Source organism: Herpailurus yagouaroundi, unplaced genomic scaffold, assembly GCF_014898765.1.
Source record: "Herpailurus yagouaroundi ecotype Mexico unplaced genomic scaffold, PumYag 160, whole genome shotgun sequence".
In the NCBI taxonomy this organism is placed as follows: Eukaryota; Metazoa; Chordata; class Mammalia; order Carnivora; family Felidae; genus Herpailurus; species Herpailurus yagouaroundi.
Window position 1 is genome coordinate 7,615,428 of NW_024412401.1, and position 6,000 is coordinate 7,621,427.

General features: G+C 44.3%; 1 protein-coding gene across 3 annotated transcripts in view; it reads right to left on the reverse strand.

The window, feature by feature from the left end:
- SLC24A2 (solute carrier family 24 member 2) overlaps positions 1-6,000 on the reverse strand; it is a 245,143-nt gene that overhangs the window by 24,234 nt on the left and 214,909 nt on the right. The window lies entirely within an intron of this gene.

A 6,000-nucleotide genomic window follows, 5' to 3' on the forward strand; every position in this document is an offset into this window, starting at 1 on the left:
TGCCCCCCGTGGCTCTTGCTTCCAGCAGTGTGCACTATTTCCAGCAGCAGCACTGACCCCTCAGCACCCCTCTCCCTAGGAGCTGGCAGGCTCGGGCCAGTTGCATCGGGGAAAAGGACTCACCCAGACGCAGGGCTGGGCATGTGGCCCGACACATTGCGATGTTATGTTTATTTCTAATTTAAACCCTAGTACTGCCAAAAGGATTTGTAGTGGTGTATACAATCACCCACCTCTCTCTCCAAGAGTTAAAATTAAAAAAAAAAATATATATATATTTTTACATAAAAAATATATAAAAGGAATCTTAAGCCATACTGAAAAAAAGTTGGTAATAACAGGCTCTTTCTCTTTGGGCATATGTCCTTGGCAGTGGGTAAAAGAATTTATAAACAGCAAATATGAGGGAATTAAGAGGATTAGGTAAGAAGGAAGAATTTGGAAGTTGGCACAGTTTGTTTTGGTCATCTGGATCCTCATTAAATATACTTCCCATGCTCTCCATCCCTTTGCTATATGTAAGACGTTGGAAAAGAAGAAGGATAAAAACAACAATCTATGCTTCTACGTTAGGGAACTAGAAAAAGGAGAGCAAGTTAAACCCAAAGTAAGCAGAAGAAAATAAATAATAAAAATGTTGGAGAAGAAGTCAATGAAATTGACAAGAAGGGAGTCGATAAAGTCAACAAGACCAAAAGCTGATTCCTTTGCTTTGCAATTCATGTGGGTCCATCCACTGCTTTCTTTTCTTCATCCTGATGGAATCTTGGGCATACGGTCTCTAATTCCTCTTCTGAGACAACTCTGTGTCCTCCCAGCAGATATAGCAGATGTAGAGAATATCATTCCCCATTGAGATCCCCAGCCTCCCAAGATGTCAGCTGGATACATGAATAATCTCTCTGTGATGAGGCCAGTGAGGATTTAGGAGACAAGTGCATTTTAACTGTTCTGTCCCAGATATGATTTTTCTTGTTGAACCCAAATGAATGACTTTCCCCTCCCCACCCAGTAGATGTCTCAGAAATGGGGAGGGATCATGGGAGAGTTGAAGCATGGCATCATTCCTAGTAAGTATCTCATCTCATACCAGATGGGTGGTTTTATTCCGGCAGAGGATTCCAGCACTTCCCAGAAGACCCATCGAGCTGATGTGATGTGTTCATCAAGGCTCCTCCCCCTTCCAGGACTGACACTCCCCACCCCCCCCGTCCCATCTCACACTGCCATCTGCAATCTAGCAGCTTCTCTCTAAACTCTAAGCTAACCTTTTTCTGAGAAAAAAACAAAAGCAACTCTTTATGACTCATATCATTTTAATGACACCAACAGATGGTGACATTTCATCAATAACCCTTCTGCTTATAACCTACGGATTAGCTCCTTTCTCCATCTGCCAAAGTCACCAGGCAGGCAGTGCCACTAGCAAATAGCAGAAAATAATTGTCTGTTTAGATGCATAAGCTCTAAACACACTACTGTCCAATGCAAACAATTAGCTGTATTGTATAGCTTCCAAAAGCTGCATTTGAGGTGGCGTTGCTAGGACAGAAATGAGCAAAGAGAAGAGCTTGGGTCTCAGGCCAAACAAACAGTGCTCTTCATGCAGAATCGATAGGCTCTTGGGGGAGTGGGTCCTGCCACAGAGTATAGGAACCCAGGACCTTGGGGTGGATTTGAGAGGTGTCCCGGGAGCGAGGCTGTCAGTATATTTCGGGGGAAAATTCTCACTGTCTTCCTGCCAAGTGCAATCTCACTCTGGTTCAATGGGTGACAGCTTGCAAGCTGGTTAGAAAAGTGGAAAAAAAATACCATTCCAAGTCTGGGGCCAGTTTTGCCTTTGCCCAAGCTGGGGCTGCTGGCATGTTCATTAGTCTCAGTCCTGGGGAGAAGCCACTGAAGTCAGTGCACTAAGTTTTCAATTCCTCCTAGAGCTATGGCATCTTGGCTTTGACCTTGTAGCAACCCACCCTAACCTCATAAAGCTTCTGTGGAGTGTCCACAGAAAGCAGAACAGTGAAAAATGATCCAGAAAAAATTCAAATGACTTTTGATATAAGGGCTGAAACTAGTATGATACGTGCTGGGGTCTTTGCAGAAGCCCTAGAATTGTGTGAAAGCAGGGCCAGCGATCATTGCTTTGGGGCTTTATAATTTCTGATACGGAGAATCTGAGACTAAAACACCCGACTTTAAGGTCCCACGTAATATGGGCTGGTGGTCAGACCACGAAGGGACCAGTGCAGCCTGGGGGGAAGAGCAGGTTGCGGAGCCAGGAATCCTGGTGTCCAGTCTCTGCTCCTGCTGTGATTTCTTGGGCCGTGATGGCCATCCTTTGCAGGTATTCACCGAGTGCCTTTGGGTGTGAGCTAGTGCAGTAGGCTCTAACTCTCTGGGTTTATTTTTGTTTTGTTTAAAAAAAAATTTTTTTTAAATGTTTATTTTTGAGAGAGAAAGACAGAGCATGAGTGGGGTAGGGGCAGAGAGGGAGACACAGAATCCGAAGCAGGCTCCAGGCTCTGAGCTGTCAGCACGGAGCCCGACGTGGGGCTTGAACTTATGAACCAGCTGACCCGGGCTTGAACTCATGAACCGCGAGATCATGACCTGAGCCGAAGTCAGACGCTTGACCGACTGAGCGACCCATGCGCCCTGCTAACTCAGTTTTTTTTTAATTTTTTTTATTTTTTTTAATTTTTATTATTTTTTTTTTATAAAATTTTTTTCAACGTTTATTTATTTTTGGGACAGAGAGAGACCGAGCATGAACGGGGGAGGGGCAGAGAGAGAGGGAGACACAGAATCGGAAACAGGCTCCAGTCTCCGAGCCATCAGCCCAGAGCCTGACGCGGGGCTCGAACTCACGGACCGCGAGATCGTGACCTGGCTGAAGTCGGACGCTTAACCGACTGCGCCACCCAGGCGCCCCAACCTGCTAACTCAGTTTTAAGGACGCTTGGATTTTTGAGGAGACAGAATAAATGGCTCCAGAGAACTTAGTCTTTATCCTGCTACAAGGATGCCGGCAGAATACGTGGCAAGAGCCTGTTAACAGACTGAACTGTGCCCTCCCCCAAATTCATGTTTAAACTTACCTAACCCTCAATACCTCAGAATATGGCTGTTTGGAGAAAGGGCCCTTAAGTTAAAATGAAGCCATTAGGATGGGTCTTATAACGTGTCCTTATAAGAGGAGATTAGGATACACAGAGATACATCAGAGGTTTGTGTGCACAGAGGAAGAGACCGTGTGAGAACACAGTGAAGACAGCCATCTGCAAGTCAAGGAGAGAGGCCTCAGAGGAAAACAACCCTGCCAGCACCTTGATCTTGGCCTTCCAGCATCCAAATTGTGAGGAATAAATTTCTGTTGTTTAAGCCATCCAGTCCATGGTTAGAGCAGCCCTAGCAAGCTAATATACTTCCCATTTGCATTAGTGATAGAAAGCCCACTTTCACGTAGACCTAGAACAAAGACTCTCTATATAGCCTCTGTTGCAATGAGATGTGGCCATGTGATTAGGTTCTGGCCAATGGGAGGTGACGGAAAGAATTCTCTGCAACCTTGGGATGTATCTTTAAAGGCTGCAGATGCGTCCTTCATCACTCCCTTCTCCTTCCCACTGGCTGGAATGGGAACATTTTGGGCAGAGCTGTAAGAGTCATCTTGGATGATGAAATGCAGAAAAAATATAAAAGGATCTGAGTTCCTGATGTCCCTTGAGAGCTAGCTGTTCTAGCCCTGGGCTGCCTATATTGACTTGAGACAGACAGAAAATTCTATCTTACTCAAGCCACTGTTGTTTTGGGTTTGCGGTTGCTCACAGTGGAACCTTACCCTGACTAATCCAATGTCCTCTTTATGAGGAATCAAGGAAGAAAAATATCTTCCCCATCTCAGCACTAGAAAAAGTCATGCTTCTTTTGAGAATCTTTGAAGAATCTTAGAAATACTGTGAATCAGGTAAATTACTATTTTTCCCCCTTGCTTTTCACTGAGGAATTCAGAGCCAAATTTGTAACCTCCACCTACCAAACACACCTCTGGGGTCTGTCTCGCTTACTCCAATCCTATTCTTTCCTTTTTCCTTTACAGCCTATGTTGAACTGTCTCAAAATTCATCATTTTATCCTTTTTCCTCAGAAGTATTTTTTGCAAGCAGCCTTGAATCTTTGCAAAACAAGGTAGGGCAGACTCAAAACTACAAGTCCTCGGTGGTTGGATGGAATTATTCGGATAACTTTGTGTGTGTGTGTGTGTGTGTGTGTGTGTGTGTGTGTGCGCGCGTGAGGGAGGGAGAGAGAGTGTGTTATCCTAAGTGACAAGTGGACAATCACCTTGTGTGATTTATTTATCAATACTAAAGGTTGGATCCTGGGGGGTCTGGCCATCAGAATATTTACAGGTAGAAGAGAGTACTTCCAGAGGTCAGTTAGTATCTACTGGGAGGTCTCTGGAGCAATCAACTTATTTTTATTTTTATTTTTCAAATGGGTTGGAGAATAGCAAAAGCCTCTCCATTTGTGGCCCACTATCATGAGGACCTAGTTAGCTTCTTTGCATGTGTATCTTATATTATTTCTACTTGTGCCTGGTAGGGATGGTTTGCCCCAGAAAAGGCATCAGGTCTCCAGTGGAGGGGTCTGAGCTGGATTCACCAGCCCAGAGGTTGCTTCCACAGCTAGAAAAATATTTCCTGGGAGCAACCCAATTTCTTATTCTTGCCTGTGAAGGGCACTGTGCAAGATTTCAGTGTGAAGGTGAGTCCGTTTTAATGCAATCTCTTCTATCAGAGAATTAAATTGAAAACCCAGGAGGCATCTGAATATAGGCCATCTTCAAGTTCAGTTTTATTGATTGCTAATAACATCTTATTTCCAGTTCACAAGGAGCAATCTCAGAGGATCGCCCGAATCTGCCTAGATTTCAGCTCATTTGGGGTTTGATTCAGGTTGGAAGTGAAGTTCTCCCTCTCCCCTACAGAAGGACAATGCACTTCAGCACTTGGGAGTGCCATTTCTTTTCACTGGGGAGCCCCTTCAGTGTGGCATGATGCTGGATAGAATAAAAGGCCAGTACTCAAATAGCCATGAGGAATATAACTCATTTACTCTAAAGCATTGGGCCATGGTCAAGTTGGGTGAAAGTAAAGATTTTAAGTGATCTGTATTTCTACTTAAAAAGACTGGTCCTTAATACAGTTGTTGTTGCTGTTTCTATAATTTATAACTGTAGAAAAAAGAGTTTATATCTCCATGTTGGTCAGCCATAAGGATGCCCACATGAATGACCAAATGGGGCAAAGCTCACCAAAAGAATGTGATGCATGCTAGGAACTTTTTATAGGACCCAGAGGGGCTGAGAGTGGGAATAGAGATCCATAAAAACACTTGCTAAGCCTAAGACGTGAGGTTGGGTGGGTGCATTGAGAATATTAAAAATATCACACTCAACAAAGCTTTAAAAAAGTACTAACATAGGTTAATGTCTAGACTACATGGGAGGCATTCACCTATAGACTGTGGATAGGAACTCTCAGGCAACTGCAGGATGGATGCACAGTGTCTGGTAGAGACCTGGGGATTAATGCACATTAATCCTTTTGCCTTTGGCCATTAATCTCATCTCTGTGACTAACTAGCCATGTGACCTTAGGCAAATGAATGGAAATGCTGGGATAGCCAAAGAACATATACTACATGGGACCCATAAGTACATGGGGACCAAGTCCCGGTACACCTCACTGCATCTTAGGACCCAGCAGCCCTTAAAATCCATGTCGTTCTGAGGCAGAACTTCTTTGTCTCCTGCAATGCTTTGCTGTGGGATCACTTTCTTGACCAAGAAGTTTTGTCATTCAGTTCATTATACGGACACTGATAGATCATGAAAGACAAGCCACAACCACAGACCTCTGCAATCATCTAGAATAGGAGCTCTAGGCCCCAAGAGAAGGAGCCCCCAAGGTTCAGAGCTGAAGGGCCTTGGTACATGGAGAC